Source organism: Apis mellifera, linkage group LG11 (genome assembly GCF_003254395.2).
Source record: "Apis mellifera strain DH4 linkage group LG11, Amel_HAv3.1, whole genome shotgun sequence".
NCBI classification, from domain to species: domain Eukaryota; kingdom Metazoa; phylum Arthropoda; class Insecta; order Hymenoptera; family Apidae; genus Apis; species Apis mellifera.
The window spans coordinates 14,704,103-14,712,255 of record NC_037648.1 but is presented as its reverse complement, the minus strand read 5'-3'; the positions used below and the strand labels follow the sequence as shown (position 1 = coordinate 14,712,255).

The 8,153-nt window shown below is 34.9% G+C and overlaps 1 long non-coding RNA gene across 1 annotated transcript; it reads right to left on the bottom strand.

Annotated features, from left to right (window-relative positions):
* Window positions 1-5,416: 5,416 nt before the first annotated feature.
* Window positions 5,417-7,818, bottom strand: LOC102654444. The gene is made up of 2 exons (XR_410728.3): window positions 7,518-7,818; window positions 5,417-5,566 (listed from the first exon to the last, which is right to left on the bottom strand). It is a non-coding gene; the product is annotated as an uncharacterized LOC102654444 (long non-coding RNA).
* Window positions 7,819-8,153: the final 335 nt, after the last annotated feature.

The window sequence follows — 8,153 nt, the reverse complement described above, 5'->3', positions numbered from 1 at the left end:
CTCTCTCTCTCTCTTATTCACCCTTTCTTCCAAAAAACCATCTCTCCCTCCTTTCTTTCCTTCCTTCTCCCTTTCACTTCATCTCCTTTCTTTCAAAAAGAGTTTTCCTTCCTTTTTTCGCCGCACTACGTCGCATCTCTTTCTCTCTTTTCTTCCCTCTCTCGCTCACCCTTTCTTCCAAAAAACTCTCTTCCCTTTTTTCCTCTGCTACATCTCTTCTTCGCTCATATACAAACCCTTTCTCTCTCTCTCTCTCAGCCACCCTTTCTTCCAACTATCCCAGCCACGTTGCACCGTTCTCCTCCCTCCCAGACCCCCTTTTTTCCCTCGTACACTCGCGTCTCTCCCTTCTCTCTCCATTCACCCTTTCTCTCTCTCTCTCTCTGATGACGGTGGAAGGGACGGTGGAGGAGGGGGTGGAGAGCGAGCGCAGCTGGGGGGTTGGAACGGTTGGATCCGCTCAGTAGGTATCGCGACGCGCTGCCGGCCGTAGCGCGCACTCTCCTGGCCCTCGAACTGGGTCACAAGCCCTCCGGACGAGGCACCGAGCGGAGCACACCGGGGCCAGTTGCGCGCCACGCAACACACGCGACACGCTCCCTCGTTACTCCCCTCTCCCCCTTTTTTTTATCATTACTATTATCATTGTACAGAGAGACGGGGAGACGGTTCGTTTCTCGTTCTCCTGTATACGGGAAGTATATACGTGTTTTATCCTCGTTCGTGTTCTCTCGGTTCATAGTGATATATGTATGTATGTATATGTATATATATATACATATATTGCCTATTGGAGGATTTCCAAGGAGGATGTGCGAAGTGGGTGAATTTTTGAAAGAGTGTAGAGATTAGATTTTGGGGATTTGAAGAGAGAGAGAGAGAAAGAGTTTACGCGAGCGAGTTGATCCTTTGGCATTTTGGAAGGGTTGGCTGGGTTTGGGTCGCGAGGACTGGTCAAGGACGTGCGGTGACGCAAGCTCTCGCAACAGCCTTTGGCGGCCTTTCGTTTATCAGAGTTTTCCTTTCCAGAGCTTCTTCGTTATTAATTACTCGATACCTGCAATAATTAGTACGGTTATTCGATTGTTAAACACTGTTATCTGGTAATATTAAATAGATACTATTAAATACTACCTAATACTAATTTATCAGAAAAAGGTGAGAGTAGTTGAATAGCAATATGTTATCTAAATATCAGGTACTATTCTGTTAGATGATAGTTTAATAATAGTTATTGTTAATAATATAATAATTTACTCTCAATATAATTTTCTCGATAAATTGTTACTGAGTAGTTTTAGAACGTAAGAATTTCGAGAACTCGAATTAAGGAGCAAGATCTCGATCACGTGCGAAAGTGCGAGGTGGAGGGCAGAAGGAGGATCGATAGTCCCTTTGTGGATTCCCTCGTGGAGGGAAAAAGCTGGTTCCTCTTCTTTGATCGGATCGAAACGAGGAAAAAGTGTGGCCGTTTTCTCCCTTTCCCAGTCAGACGTTCGTGTCGACGCTCGTAACTCCACCGAAACGAACAGTCCGTCGATTCTTCAAAGGGAGGAGGATCTCGCATATCCACTTAAACTTCACGGGAATTTTAACATTTTGGTGGGGAGAAAAAAAATGCTTCTTCTTCATCTTTACGCGTGTCGTGATTAATCGTCTGAAATGCAACAGTTCGAATTATTCCTTTTTCCTTTTATATTCATTAACGTAACGATTCTTCCTTCTCGTTCTCAAATTAAAAAAAAAAAAGAATTTTCATTTCTTTATGCGATTGTTCTCAAAAATCGAAGAAGAAAAATCGTTCATATTTATGCGTTTTAGGTTAGCGTTTTACTTACTTTCGTCGAGAAAGATTCGAAAATGATTCTTCCATTTGTTAGGTTAGGTTTCAAAATCGTTCAAATTTCTATTCCTTCATACGTGTAAGATTAGATTAGGTTAGGAAACTCGTAACTGTGTTTCTTCACTCATATGTTCACTTTCATCGAAAAGGATAATACTTACATTCGCAAAAAAATTCTTCGAACTTTCGCCATAACCTTATCCATCATCGTCGGAGAAATGTTTTCAGTAACCGTTTTAGCCATATCCTATTCGCACATTATGATGATTCGCATCCTGGAAGGGAAGATCGTGCATAAAACCCTTTCAAACTTCCACCCCACGTTTCCTCCTTCTTTCATTAGTATCCTCTTCTTTTCTCACGTTTTCAACCTTCCTCCTTCCTCCACCTCCACCACACTTTCAATCATTTCCACCCTCGCTCTGACCCCCCTCCTCGTTCGCCTCGATCAAAAGTCATCCCTCCCCCTCCCCCAAGTCTGTTCCAACCCCCATCGCGTGGCTCCGACTAATAGGTCGGCACGGCTGGGGAGAAGGCGAGATTTCACGGTATTAAAAACGATCCCGCCGCGGAAATTCGAGCAATCTGTCTGATGGAAGGACAGCACGCCGCTGACAAACTACTTTCAATCAACCGGCTGGGTATACGTCGCGGAATATACATTTTCAGATTGCCAGTTTCTTTCGCGACGCGCCGTGTCTTTTTCCTTTTTTCTTTTCTTTCTTATATTCTCTTGTGCCACGCTGTTTCCCTTTTACGATCCCTTTATTTCGAGGCGTCGAGGTTGTTTTTAGCGAAACGAGACGATGACACGTTGTTCTCGGTCCGAGCAATCGATATCTCGCGTGTCGAGCACAGTGTCACGGGGTCATCCGTGACTTTTCCCTCTTTCGAGGCCGCCTCGAGGAGGATTCCTTTTTAATCGAATACTCTCGTCTGGGCGATGGATGGATGGAGGATGGGTGACTTTGGTTTTTCGATCGCTTCTCCATCGTTTGTTCTCGTTTCTTGTTAGAGTAGAATGATTTTTTTTTAATTGTTGCTCCTCTTTTGATTGTATTCTTGTTTCCTGATAGAATGATTTGAATTTTTTTATTGGTCTTCCTTGGTTTCTTGTTTCCTGAAAAAAATAAAACGATTTAGAAATTTGAACGAAATAGTTTGTGATGAATTATATGTGAGATTATTGCTTTTTAAAGAATGTTGATAGGTTGTTCATCAATAATCAATTGTCTTTCAAGAAAAAATATATAGATAAATTAGGTTAGGTTTTAAATTCTTCTCTATATATTGATACATTACTTAATTACTTTTGGAACGTATAACATCACATTACCCAAGAATGATTTATCCAATTTAATAATTTTATTTAAATTATCGTTTTCAAAAATTTTCAATTGAAAAATCAAGTGAGCAAATTGTTCAATCGATTAAATTTGAATAATAAAGAGATTTTTCAAGTTTCGAGCAATCAGTGATTGGTTTCTGAACCCTCCATTAATTATCATTTACATTCGAACGAAAAAGAGCGAAAGATGTCGCATCCTGTAAAAAAATGATGGCGGATGAATCGAGCCACTCGACGAAATGGTTGTCACACTCAGGTTGCTCGTATATTTATTGAGAGTCGCAGGTATCGTGTTGTTTAATCATCGAGTGAATGGGGAGAAAAGTACAAAGAAGAGGGTACTCATGGGTCAGTGTACTTGTGTAAACAGCCCCCATCAAGGGTGCAAGATATAGCAGTTCCATTCAGAGGAATACAACTTGCATATCATTGTCGAAAGTGTTCCTATTTATAAATTGCGATAGTAGTTTAATGAAAAGAGATGTTTAATGAAAAAAGACGCCAACTTTCTCTACTTTTAGAAATAAATTCACTTTTGCAATTTTTCGAATCGTTGGAGAATTATCTTTCTTTAAATGAAATTATTCGTAATTTCGATATCTTTTCAGAAGAGGAGAATAGAATTGTAAGTGTAATTGTTGTGAAGATTATTGGATTTGTTATAATTCTTCTTCAAATAAATCTGTTGCAAAATATCCGTGTATTTTGTAATCTATGTTATCATAGGTTAGATTAGATTGGATTAACAAATATATTGTTACAGGTTAAAATAAATTGGAACAGTTAAAGGAAAATTTCAAAGATTTTCTATCTTGGAATTCTTTGAAGTTTGTCAACGCAGGATCGCGTTTTCAGAATATTGAAATCTATTGAGAAATAAATTATATTATAGATGAAGAATAAAGCTCTTTATTGCGCCATTCTGATGTTTTTTTTTTTAAAGTTCTTCGATTCTTTAAGACTAATAGGATTACAAATATTTCCAATATAATGGGATTTCAAGGTGATTTTTATAATTATCGTGGAATTCTTTTGACAAATTGAAATCTATTTAAGACGAATAAATAATTTTTATTGTTATAAATTAAGATAAACTCGACGTTAGTCAATCCATCTATTTATTTTCTCTTGAGAATAATTGAAATCGAATTAAAAGGAAAATTTGGAAATGATTTCTCCACGAGAAACTCGCAGAATTCTTCGAAAGCTTTCGCATTTAATCTTCGAGATTAAATTACTCCATCGATAATACAGTTTCCAATTTAATCGTCGATAAATTTAAACGTAATAGAATTCTGTGACTGTTGGGAACGTCTCGAGAAAATTATACGATTCTTTTCGAATCTTCTATATTCCCAGGGACAAATTTTATCCCCGGTTAAATCGATAATTTAATCTTCGTGATTGAATTACCCCTTATTCAACCTTCTCACGTCTTTCAATTTACTATCTATAAATCTCAAAATAGTATAACCTTGTTACTCTTTTCGGTATTGTCTCAACACAGATGTGAAAATTCCTTGGAATCTTCTTACTTTTGTCTAGTATTTTCTCTTTAATCATCGAGATTAAATTATTTCATCAATTTCTCCATTTTATTCTTGAAACAATTCCCTAGAAACTTGCCAGAAACATTCCTGATAAAAAAAAAAAAAATATTCCACTTTCTCGTTCTTCAAAACTCTTCTCCATTTTTCTCTTTGCTTGGAGTGCAATATCATTTAATCGTCGAAATTTCTATCGAATTCTTGACAAAGAAATAATTCCAAAATCAAAATCTTTTTTTATTCTTTTTCTCTTCGAGGAAATGAAAATACCACTGTAAATATCAACGCTTCAATCAAAATCTCAAAAAATAATTCTACTATCTTTCTTCAACAATTTTGGATTCTCCAAAATCCTTCTTCATTTTTTTCTTCGCATAGAATGCAAAATCGTCGATGTTTCCATAAAAAAATAATTCCAAAATCTTTCTCTATTCCTTTTTCCCTGGAAATAAAAATATACTATAAATATCGATAGGTGGATGGAGTGCAAAGGTTAATTAGAAACGAGAAGAAATGGAATAATCGGGATAATGGCGTTTGTCCTTGGACGGCAAGCGGGTCAAGTGTTCTCGTCCCAGAGATGACCTTCACGAGTGCAGGACGCGGAATTATTTCCGCACTGCGCTTTGCCTTTTTGCCTCGTGGCTGGTCTCGAGTTTTAGACGACTCTTCTCCTCACCTTTCCATCCACCGATTCTCTTTTCTTCTTTTTTTTCTTCTTTGCTCTCGCATTGGAGCTTCACCGACTACTTCCTGGACTGACCAACTTTTTTGCTCCGTTTACACTTTCTCTTTTGGTCTTCTAACCTAATTTTTTCCTTCGCCTCTCTGTAAAAAGAAAAATCTTCGTTTCCTTTTTCTGTTTTTTTTTTTTTTTAACAATAGAGTAATTTATTTTTTGTATTTCAATGAGAAATTCGAAGAAGTATAATGTACAAGTAATTTTATCAAAAGAAATATGAGATTTTATTACTAGTAAGATTTAATTCTTTGAAAAAAGAAATATCAAAATGAAAGAGGGAAAATTTGTAATGAAGAGAAATTTTTCATTGAATTTCTTCATTTAATTTACTATCAATATAAACCTATTTCTTCAGAAGTTTTCTACTGAATATTTCTTCACCATCAATCATTATTAATTCATTATCAATATGAATCTATGATTTTTTAAAAAAATTGAAAATTTTCTTCACAAAAAAAAAAAAAATATAAAAAGAAAAAATTGTTCAAATTTGATATGAAATTCCATTATCTACAAATCATTGTAATTCTATTAATATAACCTAACCTTCAAAAAAGTATCAAAATAAAAATAAGAGAATAATTCACAGTCAAGAGAGATGGAAAGTTGACACAAAAGTTATTGTAATATATAATACTACCACTACAACTTTCTTTCAATTCTTCCAAAAGAAAAAGAAGAAAAAAAAAATTCGTAACGAAAAAAGTTTACACCAGTTTGTCAGAAAAAGTCATCTGTGGAAGCTACAAGATGAAAAAGTCACTCGATCGTAGCTTCGTCCAGCGAGGAAGTGGAGAGGAAAGTGAAGTTTGGAACGGAAACGGCGTGCCCGCGTTCGTTTCGCGCTCCAGCCACTTGACGTGGTCGTTGATCAAAAGCGAACACTCGAGAATTTCTCAAGGAGGGTTGTTCTTTGAAGCGAGAATTCCTTCGAGATCCCTCGGCCGTTTGTCTTTGACAATAATCACCGGTCTCGAGCACTCCACTGTCCCCGATACAACCCTCTAAACGAACGTGTTTTCTTACAGCCAATGCTCTCTTTTCCATTCTTTTTTTTTTTATCCACAATATTGTTTCACGGTTTCTATGAAAATTTTTCTCTTGTACACTGATGCGTTAAGTTGGAATGATTTAAGTTTGTTTAATATGACAATTGTGAAATTTAGTAAATTATTACAGAAAATTTACTAAATATTTACAAATATTTACAGAAAGATATCATTCTTTGATTTAGATTTTTCTTATGTATCGTCAAGATGTTACATTGAATAGTGTTATGAAAGATTTAGTTGATGGTTTGTCAAAAAGTTGTTAATCTAACCTAAGAAATTAGAGATTAAATAAATTTTTGTTTTTCATCAATTAATCTTATTTTAAATCATAATTAAATAAAAACTTTAACTGTTAATCGATTTAACAATTTTAATTATTAAATTGAGTTTTAACCTAAAGAAAAAATATTTTTTTTAATAAATGACTATCAATATATAATCTTCACAACACTATTCAAAATGATAACTTAGACAATATATTTAAAAAAATCAAATCGAAAGATAGTATCTTTTGTGTAAACATAATTTCCATATAATTCATGGTTTCACAATGATCTTTAATTCTTCTTACAGTTCATAGAAACAGTAAAGAAGTAACTTTTCAGAAATGTGTACCATGTATTATACGTTACGTAAAAAGGAAATTCTAAGGACCTTATAAAATTTGGTGAAAAGATGAAAGGTGAAAAGTCAAGGACGAATTCACGAGAAAACTGGATTGCTCTGTGTCCTTGTTTGCGTGTCCTTATTTCGAAGACGGGTCGAGGACGAGCAACGACCCTTCGATCGAGCGGAAATTAACCCTCTTCTCCCTTCTTCCTCTTCGTTCGATAGGTCACTTTGCGTGATTCTTCTTCCGTTTTCGAATCGTAGAAGTATTCGTTCCATCTTACGTAAAACCGTGCAACCGTATTACGTAAATTGAAAAGTTAATTCTTTCGCTTATTGGACGATTTTAAAGTCCTCGACGATAAGTAATTATTACCTGGACTAGAAGTTTCTTCTTTCCACGAGGATTTTTAGCATGGTAGAGTTTCAATTTTAACTTGTAACTGGAACGTTTCAGAAACTCAGAAGCGAATTTAGTTAGAGACCAATCTTGGCCCTAATGTAAATACGATATAATCAAGCTAATCGTATGAACGTAGCGATGCGTTGAAAACAGGATATCTCTGGATATGTGAACGATTATGTTTCAAAGTCAACTCCATTTCTGTAACAGGAAGAGAGATTGAAATTCATGTTCATGTTTTTTTTTAACTCTTATATTATCCACGATATTTTTCAACTTAATATAAAATGAAATATTTGTTATCTACTTTTTAAGAAATTTTTAAATTTACCTACATCATATCATTATTTGACACATTTTATATTTATGATTCAAAAATAAAAAATTGAATAATATTGGTTAGTCAAGTTTAGAATTTAATTCCTGAAATCAAAAATTTTGATTAGTCGAATCGAGGCGATATTTTTTAACTTAATATAAAATGAAAAATTTGTTATCTACTTTTTAAGAAATTTTTAAATTTACCTATATCATATCATTATTTGACACGTTTTATATTTATGATTCAAAAATAAAAAATTGAATAATATTGGTTAGTCAAGTTTAGAA